The following is a 12,648-nucleotide window of genomic DNA, read 5'->3' as shown; positions in this document are numbered from 1 at the left end:
GACTATTTCATAAAATAATTATTTACCTATGAAGGATGCTCATCATGTAGATAATTTTCTACTTGATAATGTTATGAAATGAAGTACTATTTAGTAGAACTTTCGGTAATTATTTTCACTACTTGTTTAGAATAAGAGTTAACTAAATTCAATTATTTTACCTCCAACTCCAATTCTGCTGATGGGAAAGTAGAAAAATTGAGAAGTGAGGCTCTGGAGGCTTGAGTGGTAGTTACCACCCCCTGCCAGGGGATCCAGGGAAAGTCCCCCTTTATCAAAGCCCTACCCTCAGAAACACAAATGACCTGAAGCAGATCCTCCCTGGGGACCCGCTGAGTCTACAAAGGCGCCTTCAGCTAGAGGAAAATTTAGAGGAAAACTTACCAAGTGAAAGTTGCAAAATTGCTGAATTCCTGTGATACTTACAAAATCTCCCTGAAAGACAGATTGCCCAACAGTTTGGGCAGAATCTCGCATTAAAGGAGTGGGCCAGGACATAGCTTCCTGGTTTATGCAACTCTTCACATCCCAGCCCCATGTATCACTCATCAGCAACACACACACACTGCGGTGGACTGAATGTTTGTACCCCTGCCAATGTCATATGTTGAAGCTCTAACTCCCAATTTGATGGTATTTGGAGGTAAAACTGTTGGGGGGTAATTAGGTTTAGATGAGGTCCTGAAGGCTGGGCCCCCATGATGGGACTGGTGTTTTTATAAGAAGAAGAGACCAGAGTGTTCTCCCTCTCTCTCTCTATCTCTTTCTCTCTCTCTGCCATGAAGAGGCAGAGCCATGTGCAAACCAGGAAGAGGGCTCTCACCAGATACCAAATCTGCAGATACCTTGATCTTGATTGCATGGGAGAATACATTTATAAAGCAAATATTCACAATAATAAGAAGATAAGAGGATAGAAAACCACTTAAGCAAGACCCTTCTGAAATAAAAAGTTGCTTTTGGATTAGTTTGTCCTGAGGTGTTTAAAACCATTAACTTTATGTAATGAAAATTCTCCTACTCCAAATAAGGTTATAGCTTAGAAATTTGAGTGTTCTGTTTTTGTTTTCATGATCTTTCATCAAAAGATAACATTAGTATTTCTTAATTTTCATATATTAGTTCATTTGGAATTTTGATATTTTGTAACTTCTCCTTAATGCTCAGTGTGGTGTCACCGCCATGAAATTGGAAGCATGCACTTAGGACAATAGGGTGAAGAGTTATCCTGTAACACAGAGGCTTTTTAAATTTAGCTTTTAGCAAGTTAGATGACTAAGGACTTAAAATGGAAAAGCAGGTCAAAACAATTTCTTGTTGCTGATTTTGTCACCACGAATACCCACCTTGTATATTTTTAGCTTTTCAGAGCACACTCACATACACAAGATAATCTTCAAAAGAAGCTCATAACCTCATGAACTACATAGAGGATTCCATAGGATTCGTTTTCCAAACATCCTTTGACTCCTTGAAGGAACTTTGTAGGAAACTGAACTCCCAATCAAATCTGTATTGCTCAATTCCTAAATGTCAGCATCAGAATACCATTGACTTTCCTGTGTAACAGTCTGCATTTGTTTAACCCTTTGGCATCATGCTGTGCCCACCCTGCCCCTTCAGAAGCCCCACAGAGTCAAACTCTCAGCCACCCTTCCTGTTCTGCAAACCTGCTGTTAGAATAGGGTCTGATACTGGTCAGTTACAGCTATGGCTAAATTTAAGCCAGTTGTTTCCCTCTTCCTGGAGTATTTACATATAAAGCTTCTCTCAAACTGAGATTTAAAGCTCTGATATTTTTTGTTGCGGTTAAAAACACACCTTAACCATTTTTCATCTTGCAAAATTAAAACTCAGTACCCATTGAACAATCCCCCCCGACACCCCAAACACACCCAGCCCCTGGCAACCATCATTCTAGTCTCTGTCTTTAAGAGTTTGTCTACTTTAGATACCTCATATAAGTGGAATCATGCAGTATTTGTCTTTTTGTGACTGGCTTATTTAACTTAGCATAATGTTGTTGTAATATTATTGTAGCATATGATAGGATTTCCTTCAACATTAATGAGTTAGAAATTTTAAAAACCATAAAATTAGAGACATAATTAGAAAGCAGTAAATAGAAGTACATAGTAAGAGGTGCTTTATGGGCAACTTTATCAACCATAAAATCCATACTGTTCAGACTGGCTAAACCTTCCTTGAGATGAGACTAGTTGGAGAATTGGTATGCCTTAAAGTTCAAAATGGATGAACTACTTATTGTTCGCTCCTAAATATCATAGAAGGGATTAAAAACCAAATCTTTAGAAGCACTAGTAAACCAAAAAGCTGACATTAGCAGACAAGAATATTAAGGAATTTCTGTATGATATAAAGCAGATGGACTGGACTTTGATGTTGGCAAAACCTAACAGAGTTTGGGAATATGCTTCCCAGGCCATTGCCTACGGCATTCACTCCAGTTAAAGTCCTAAGAACACCTCTCTAGACAATAGGTTTACTCGTAGACAATGCCCAACATGAGCCCAGGGGCTGGAGAGAGAGGTAGTGTAATGTCCCAGGTCACTTCTGGCTTCTCTGTGGACATACAGCCTCACACTCAAAAGATAAGCCTCTCTGGACTTCAAAAGAAGCCCACCTATCACGTAGGACAATTCCCTATAGAGCCAGACCCCGGCATTTGATAAAACAGAAACAAAGCCAATAAATGGAAGAGACAGAAGAATTATCATCGAGGGAAGCAAAATTAATGCAAGATATTAAATGAATCCTAAAAATATCTTTACAGAAATGTTTTCTGAGAATTCAAGAAAATTATATCCACTAAATGAGAAGTGTTTAGTATGAAACTTAAGCATGAGAACACTAAATAATTCTTGCAAGTTAAAAATCTGGTTGCTAAAATGAAAACTCAGTAGAAGGACTGAATATAGGAACGGGGAGGACTAGAGACACACTTAGCGTCCTGGAAGCTTAGGCTAAGGACTTTTCTAAGAACACAGTTCAAAAAGAAAGAAAAATGAAAACCATGAAAAATTAATAAACTTGGAGATGTATCCAGATAAATATACATCCAAATATTTTACCCAAGAAAATGAGAACAGAGAGCATGGAGGGAAAAATAAAATCAAAGAAATAGTGGAAGAAATTTCCCTATGCTAAAGAAAGACAAGTGTGTTCAAATCAAAAGGGCTCACTGTGGGCTTTATGCAAATATTAACAAACAACACATTTTGGTGATTTTCAAGAACTCCAAGGATAAAAAGAAAATTCCACAAACTTTTAAAAAGAGAGAGAGAGGTGGAAGGAAAATAACATTGCAAAGGAGTTAGAATGAATCTGGCACCAGACTTCTGATTGGCAAGTGAAGAAGTTAGAAAACCATGGAGAATTAGCCAAAATATTCTGAGGGAAAAGGATTTGGAAACTTTTCCCAGATGAATTACCATTCAAGTATGAAGGCAAAATGAAGATAATTTTGAACACGCAAGCAATTTAGAAATTTTGCCACCCACAGATCCCTCTGAAAAATATTACTCAAAATAAAAACGTAATCCAAGAAGGGGAATGACAAAGGATACAAGAAATACAAGAATAGGAGAAATAGAACAAGTAACCAGGAAAACATATAGTTAAGACAAATAATTTCTTATAGTGCAGCTGTAATATGTTTTCCAACTGTTGAACAAAGATTCCTAAAATAGAAAATGTAATTTTAAAATAATTTGTAATGATAGCAGTAGTAGTAGTAGTAGTAGTAGTAGTAGTAGTAGAAGAAGAAGAAGGAGGAGGAAGAGGAGGAGGAGGAGGGGAAGGATGGGGAGGAGGGAGGAGGGGGAAGAAGAGAGGGAGAAGGAGAAAGCAGGGGGGAAGCAGCAGCAGCAAAGGATGAAGGAGAGGAGTGGTGAGGTGGGAAATGAGCAAAATGATGTCAATGGTCCTGTCTTGTATAGTTTTAAGGGCAGGCTGGAGGGAGGGTACAGTGCTCTGGAGGGTACAGGTTAGTGGGAAGCACCCCTCCCCCAATCTGTCACTCAAGATTCCATTAAGCTCCCAATTCAATTACCAGAAATCACAATTTATGAAGGAACCCTGTAGGGCAAGAGCAGATGTTGCATTTCCTGGTGCAACTTGTTCCTGACCACTTGTTTGTTTATTAAAGAAGTTGTCCATAAGGTTATCATCCAAATCTGTATATGCATGAGAATGGATGGGGCTACTAACCAGATGGATGCAAGGACTACACACATAAACCAGGACTTTCCTGGAAAATGAGGGTAAATGGTCATCTTGTCTATAAAGTAGCCATCTGTCAGTCACATCGACTACACTGGATAGAGCACTGTCATGTTGGAGAAAACAGCTGGGTCTTTGCTTGGCCACAAATCATTGATGGGTTTTCCTCAGCATTACTGAAGAACTTACGTTCTGATGAATGTATGTAACTCCACGTAAGGAATGGTTTGCAAACATCAGGTTCTGTTAGCTGTGGGTTTTTTGTTGTTTTATTTTGGTTTTTTTATTGGAGTACAGTTGATTTACAATGTTGTTTTAGTTTCAGGTGTAGGATCTGTTCTTGAATCAGGCTCCGCTAATGACTATTCTTGTCAAAAACCTCCTCCTCTGCCATCTTGTTTACTCCTGAAATGGTTAAATCTAACAAAGAAGGTGCCAAATGTGAGTTCTATTGCAGCCCTTATTTAAAATGATCATTTCCTCACCTTAAAAAGCTGAGACAGGGGTTGTAAAATGCTCCTTTGAAGGGACTTAAAAGATAAAATTGCTATCTCAGGGGCTGAAAGCTCGGCACCCAGTGTCCACTTGGCTTGGTCACAGCTGAGGAAAACATAAGGAAGGATGTATAGACGAAAAGACCATCCAACAGCCTTATTAAACTCAACTGTGCTTGAAGTTCAGGAAAACAAAGCAGCTAATAGCTGTAAGGGCCCCAGGTGAGCCAGACTCAGGGTTTCCCACTCGCAACCCCTGTCTCTGCCTCCTGCAAATCTAAAGGACATCTTTACAGTCAAGGCTTCCCCTGACATGAGCTTCCCAGGACACGGGCCCTGAATGCAGGTTCTGCTACATCCTCTCAGACTTGAAGGTGTTTCTCTATCAATTGTACTTCTACTTTCTTGCTTTCATCAGGGTCCTTTTCTGAAATCACCCTCTTATGTTTTTCATTCAAGGGCAGGACTTAGTATAAAATAATTAGAGCAACATGGATGGAGCTTGAGGGCCTTATGCTAAGTGAAATAAGTTAGACAGAGAAAGACAAATACTGTATAATCTCACTTATATGTGGAATCTAAAAAAGCTGAAGTCAAAGATATGGAGAATAGACCAGTGAATGCCAGGGCAGGGGGCAAAATGGGTAAAGGTGGTCAAAGGGTACAAACTTCCATTTATAAGATAAATAAGTCCTGCGGATGTAATGTACAGCATGGTGATTACAGTTAACAATACAGTGTTGTATATTTGCAAGTTGCTAAGAGAGTGAATCTTAAAAGTTCTCATCACAAGAAAAAAATTGTAACTATGTGAGGTGATGGATAACTAACTTTATTACAGTAATCATTTTGCAAAATATACATGTATCAAATCATTATGTTGTATACCTTAAACTAATATAATGTTACGTTTCAATTATATCTACAGTTATTATTTATAACTGTAAAAAAATAGGATCCTATCCAAAGTGGTTTAATTCCTAAAGATTTAAAACAAAAATCCCTATGATGCAAGATGGGCCCCAGAGTATTCCTAAATTATGTCTTTTTTTTAAACCAGTAAATAAATAAAAGTGAACATTCCAACAATGCTTACTATGTGCCTGAAACTATTTTAAATGCTTTACAAATATTAATTCATTATAGTGAAGTGAAAAGGGCTTTACTCTAGAAAAGGGCTTTACTTTAGAAAAACAATAATATAAAATGTTTCTAATAATGTAAAAACCCTATTTTTAAGTCAGGAAAAGGAGAGAAGGAGGGAGTGGAAGGGCAGGAAAGAGGGGAGGGAGAGCAGGGAACCAAGAAACAGAAACAGAAAGACCAGGGAAGGAGAGATAGAAAGTGGAATTTTTTTCAAGAGGGGAGTTAATTGATGAAGAAAGTTAATGATGAGACAGAAACAGTATGAAAAGTTACTCATCAAAAACTAGCCCCCTTCCAGCATTAGTATTTTGGGAAAGCCTTTTGTAAGAGCATGACACTCATAGCAAAAAAAAAAACAACATAAAGGTTTGTTTCTACTCTGGCCTGAAGAAGCTTCAGGCTCCCCTACCCTGGAGTCTGCCTTTTCCCATTGATGAACAATGGCAGACCAATAACAATAAAAACAGATAATATGAATTGAGCATCTCCCATATTACTGACACTGGTATTAACTATTGTAGCCCTTGGGTCAGGTTCTGCAATGGGCTTGCTCACCTCTATTCCCTAATGTTGCTGATGCCATTGGGCTACCGATATACTTTGTGCAGTCAGAAAATAGGAGATGAAAAGTGAAAGATCACATTTCCGTGATTCCTTAAGAGTTCAGTTAGTCACACAGCTTAGGCCAACAGATATACCTGTATGAGATTTGGAAGAGTCAAATTCTAGGTTATCTAGAAAGGGAGAAGTTGTGCTCTATTAGTTCTTCTGGAAAATGGTACCATGGGCATATTTCTGTGTCAGATATAGAAGAGGCTGGTCTTTTAGGCCCACTCCTAGCTTTATTGAGTATGGGAGCAAGGGGATACGTTTACTTGCCCACATCATGGCAGAGGTCAAGGGTAGGAGACATTCTAGAACCAGTAGCTGTGGTGGTGGTTTCCTATCTTCCCAGATTCCTGGTTGTGGTCGAGGCACAAGCTCACTTAGTGGGCCAGTTCTTCAGGACCATTTTAGGAGTCATTCTTAGAAGCTGAGCCTAGAGCCTGTTACTCCAGCCTCCACTTTAAAAAGCATCTAATTCTCTACACTAAATCTCTTTCTGCTTAAACTGGCTTGAATGGACTCAGTTAACTATGTTGACCTCTCACTGGGGTACCTCGATTGACTGGGACTGGTTATCTGACTTGGTAGACTGGAAGGTAGTGACGATCCAGTTGCCATTAAAGAATAGAACACTTATTATTCACAGCATGCAATGGCAAAATAGTTGCTTAAACCATCTTTAAAGCTGTATGGAGCAAGTGCCTGTTGGCACTTTTGGCAGATAGAGACTACTTCCATAGCACAGTAGGAGAGGCACAAGAAATACAAGACAGTATTGAGGGCTAGATGCTTCTAATGCACATTGGAGCTTAAAGAAAGGAAATTCAAGGCTCAGTGTTGTAAGTTTTTAGATCAAGGCATGATCCGAGAACCAGGGAATTTCTCAGATTACCCTAATATAATCTCTTATCTCAAGAAAAATATATGAAAAATCTGATGCAAAGTGTCATCATGTGGTTTGGGAAATTAAGTCTTACAATTTTATGTGAAAGCAGAGCATTGATTGAGAAAGAGTGGAGCCATGAAAATTAGAATGGCGACATTTGGGAGAATAAGATGGTTCTGGATTCTCCCAACTCTATTAATCATTCTTTGACAGGAAAATCACGCTCTCATTCTCTATCTGAAATAGTTCTGCTTGAAGTCTCCTCACATTCCATCTATACCACCTCTCATTTCTTTCAGTTGTTTAACTGCATCCCAACATGCCCCAGGAGACCAATTAGAAAATCATATCCAGGAAGGAAATGCTTACATGGCCCCCAAATTACAAAACTTTGCTAATTAATTTACCTATTGCTATATAACACATCAACCAAAACCTTAGAGGCTTAAAGCAACAAAAGCTTTACCTAGCTCATGAGTCTGTCTTTATCAATTTGGGCTAAGAACAGCTGGGTGATCATCCTAGTCTGGACCAGGATCAACTATTTATGCCTGGGTTCACTCACATGTCTGAGATCTTAGCCAGAATGGCTGGGGTGGCAGTGGAATATTCATACGGTCTCTCATCCTCCAATAGGATAGCCTGGGTTTGTTCATGTGGTAGTGGAAAAAAACTTACAGAATTGAAAGGAGAAATAGATAAATCCACAAACATAATGGAAGATTTTAGCTGCTATCTCTTAGTAACTGATATAATCAGATTAACAATCAGAAAGGACATAGACAATTTGAACAACACAATTAACAAACTTTTTAAAAAATACAGCAAATTATGCCTAAAGGAAGTAGATAAAAAGAAATAATAAATAACTAAAATTATTGAAATAGAAAACTGGTATACTCTAGAAATAGTCAATAAATCCAAAGGTGGCTCTCTGAAGACTAATGAAAAGAATAAACTCCTCAGAAGACTGATCAAGAATAAGGAGAAAAAATTACAAATTACAGTATCAGGGATGGAAAAGAGACTACTATTATGGATCCTACTGACATGAAAATCACAATGAGAAGTTATATATAACTTTATGTCAATACATTTGAAAATCAAGATGAACTAGACTGATTCCTTGAAAACTACAGTTTCCGCAAAATAACATTGAAAAAAATTTTTATATTTACTGAAGATGTTGAATCTGTAATTTAAAAACATCCCAGAAGGAGAATTCCAGATCCAGCTGGATTCACCCATGAATTCTTCCAGACTTTTTAGGAAGCAACAATAATCAACCTTACATAATTTTTTTCCAGAGAAGAGAAAAAGAGAGATTTTTTACTGGTTTTGTTTTATGAGGACGTTAATTCTGGGCATGGACATAAAAAAGAAAATTATGGACCAGTCTTTCTGAGTAGATGCAAAAACCTTAAATAAAATATTAGAAAATAAGATTCTGAAGTGTAAAGAAAAGGAAAATGTATATAGACTAAGTTGAGTTTGTTTCAAGAGCTTGAAATTGGTTTATCATTTCAAATGCAATCAATGTATCTCACCTACATTAATAAAGGAGAAAAAAGCATATGGTCAACTTGAAAGATGCAAGAAGGCACTTAATAAAATGCAACACTCATTTATGATAAACTTTTAGCAAATTAGAACTGAAAAGCAAATTAGAACTAAAAAAGGAAATTTGTGTTCTCATAGAATATTTATTAAAACTTACAATATATGTCAGACTCTTAATTGTTTAATAATTTTCAAGTGGGAGAATATATTTGAAATACATGTATCTGACAAAGAACTCACACCCAGACTCTATAAAGAACTTCACAACTATAAGAAAAAGGTTGGTAACCCAATTTTTCTAAATGGTATTTCACAAAAGGGAATCCCCAAATGGCCAATTCAGTGAAAAGATGCTCAAGTTCAATAGACATCAAGAAAATCCAAATTAAATCCACGATATGTTACCAGTAGACATCCACCAGAAAGAAGGTCTAAAGAAGAAGGAAGAAGAGGGTGGGGAGTGATACAAGGAGGGAGAGGAGGAGAGGGAGAGGAGGAAGAGGGAATAGAAGGAGGAGGAGGAGGCAGAGATGACAGAGAAGACTGAGAAAAGGAAGAAATGGGAGAAGAAAGGCAAATGTTAATAAGGATACATTCAGCACCTGAGGCTTTACCGATACAGCACATGGTCATGTAAATTCATACTACTGCTTTGGCAAGGTGTTCGGCAGCATCTTCTGAAGCTGAATATACGTATACTATATGATCCAGTAATTCCACTCATAGGAGTAGACCCAACAGAAGAGTGTATATCAAAAGATATACAAGAATACACTCATTTACAGCACTCCTCATAAAAACCTCTCACTGAAAACATCACAGCGTCCATCAACAGTAGAATAAAAAGAAATCGTAGTGTATTTATACAATAGAGGAACAAAGCAACGGGAATACACAAAATACAACTACACACAAAATCACAGATGAATCTCATAAATGTAACGCTGAGCATAAGAAGACAGACACAAAAGAAAGCATAAATAGAATTCAAGAACAGGCAAAACTAATCTATGGTGATAGAAGCCAGGAGAGCGGTTACTTTGAGAGGGGTAGGCGGGAACTGCAGGAGGGCTTCTGGGGTTCCGTGGAGGGGAACGGTTCTGGGTGTGTCCTGTTTTTACCAGCTGGCTGCTGGTTTCAGTTTATGAAAATTCAATAAACTCTACACTTATGATTTTGCTCATGTCTATATTTATGTTATTCACAAGTAAAATTTTAAATTAAATCTCTTCCTTGCAAAAATATGTAAAAAGTATTCATTTTCTATTTATTCAAGAGCTTTAATCCCTTTCTTAGCATTATTATCTTTAGTATCATGTCTTGCCATCATTTGAAGAATTTATCTTTTTGAATAAGGTGCTTACAAAATTTTATGCCTAAAATTTTCCTCAAATTTGCATTTTATGGTTTATAGGTTTGAAATGATTAATACTTTTAAATGATTTGGTTCTGTAAACTTTGTCTACCTGAGAAAATCTCTCTCTACAGTCATTGAGGTAACTGGTAAGCTCCAAGCAAATGCTGCTGAATTGAAGCTATTCTTAATTCAATATTTTTATATTGAAGTGTGAAAAATGTTGAAGCCCAGATATTTTCTCAGCATCTATTTGCCTGCATTCAGGATATATTTCTTTGATAAATATTTTTATAGAAGAGAACTTACCAATTCAATTTATGATTCTTTTGAATTTCTGCCACATGTAGAGACTGAAAAATAGTAAAAAAAAAAAAAAAAATGTGATTAATCAACTCCAGATAAATTTAGTCCTAGTGTCAGTTATTGGAGATTGTCCCCACCCTCCTTCTGCTGAGGTGGCATCTATGTTGAGGCTCAGGTACCATCATGGCATCAGGGGAGGCATCTAGATGTTAGTCACCTGTCCACATTGACATTCGTTACCATGGCCTTTGTCCCACATGGTTATGGCATCACCCCTTTATGCCAGCATCGTCTAAGAGGTCACATTCTCCCTGATTTTTAGACATACTGTCCTTTGAGGTCCTTTGAAGACATCCCCTTACAACTGATATAACAACTTCAGGTCTGTCAGTTTGCTCGTATCTAGTTTTTGTGCTTTTCTTGGGGTATGGAAAAGTCCTGCTTTCCTTGCAACTCCTTCTGACTCCTTCCTATTTTTAAATGGGTTGTGGGAAAGCTTCTGGGGCTACCTCAGACCCTCCAGCCCTACTCCCCATACAGCTATCTCTTTTTATTTTCAATTTATTTTATTGAAGTGGAGTTGATTTACAATGTTGTGTTACTTTCTGCTGTAGAGCAAACTGATTCAGTTATGCATATATACATTCTTTTTCATATTCTTTTCCATTATGGTTTATCACAGGACATTGAATATACTTCCCTGTGCTACCCAGCAGGACCTTGCTGTGTATCCATCCTATACATAATAGTTTGCATCTGCTAATCCCAAACTCCCACTCCATCCCTCCCCACCTCCCTCCCTCTTGGCAACCACAAGTCTGTCAGCCATCTCAGATTTTCATAGGATGCTGCTGCTGAGTGAGCACTTCCCAGGGTTCTGGAGAGAAAAAAGAGCACCTGGCCCCTTTGCTCAGGGTTTCCCACTGTTGGGAGAATTATTCTATCAGCCAGCCACCCACCATGTTAACCGCAAGGCAGGGAAGCAGGGCACAGCACACCTGTTCAGGGATTATCATCATCAGCTTGCTCTCTGCTTGATCTCTAAATTTACTCTCTGTCTAAGACCCCTCCCCTGGCCGGGAGAAGAAGGGCTGGTGAACCACTCAGTAGTTTCAATAGGAGAGGCTTTTTAACACTTAAAAAGCAAGGATTTAATGCATTTATTCTCTGTTCTCTTGTGCTGATTTCTTTGGGGGACAATAAAATCCTCTATCCCCAAGAGGAGAAGGTTACAGGGTAAACAAATAGCATAAACAACAAAAACCACATGGACGAATGTGATCCTGCCCTACAGCTGGTAGCTATTCCTTTACAGCACTTGTTACAGGACAGCCAAGGCATCTTTTTTTTCTTTTAACATCTTTATTGGAGTATAATTGCTTTACAATGGTGTGTTAGTTTCTGCTTTATAACAAAGTGAATCGGTTATACATATACATATGTTCCCATATCTCCTCCCTCTTGCATCTCCCTCCCACCCTGCCTATCCCACCCCTCTAGGTGGTCACAAAGCAGGAGCTGATCTCCCTGTGCTACGCGGCTGCTTCCCACTAGCTATCTATTTTACATTTGGTGGTGTATATATGTCCATGCCACTCTCTCACGTTGTCTTAGCTCAACACTTGGAGTAGACTTTGCATGTGCAGATGCAAAGCCTAAAATCTCTGTGCCCAATAGCAAGGGCCCTGTTAAAAGTAAACATTGGCTCTGGGACAAGACAGCAGAGAACACAGAGGAAGCAACGACAGAACTGGATGATGAACGAACAGGTCACCAGACAGTACCAGAATTTGTAAAACTTGATTCCTTTATATGGGATAGTGTTTTTCAACTGGGGGTCTTAGACTCATGGGGTTCTTTAAGTGCACTTTCTTTTATTCATTTAATCATTTATTGTCAAAAATATAGTCACTGTATAGTATATACGCTTTCTCCCACAATTTCTGGTTACAGAAACAAACTCCTGATATTGGCTATTATAGAACAATAGAACTGAGTTATACATATTAGCATTTGCTACTGTGATCTACTGTTTATACTTTAAATGCATTTTC

General features: G+C 38.1%; 1 long non-coding RNA gene across 1 annotated transcript in view; it reads right to left on the bottom strand.

The window, feature by feature from the left end:
- LOC136792265 (uncharacterized) overlaps positions 1-12,648 on the bottom strand; it is a 158,084-nt gene that overhangs the window by 16,640 nt on the left and 128,796 nt on the right. Inside the window, exon 4 of the long non-coding RNA XR_010835796.1 lies at positions 10,598-10,641. This is a non-coding gene — a long non-coding RNA (uncharacterized lncRNA). The remainder of the gene's footprint in view (positions 1-10,597; positions 10,642-12,648) is intronic.

This window comes from Kogia breviceps, chromosome 12 (genome assembly GCF_026419965.1).
Source record: "Kogia breviceps isolate mKogBre1 chromosome 12, mKogBre1 haplotype 1, whole genome shotgun sequence".
NCBI classification, from domain to species: domain Eukaryota; kingdom Metazoa; phylum Chordata; class Mammalia; order Artiodactyla; family Physeteridae; genus Kogia; species Kogia breviceps.
This window is presented reverse-complemented; position numbering and strand designations above follow the sequence as displayed.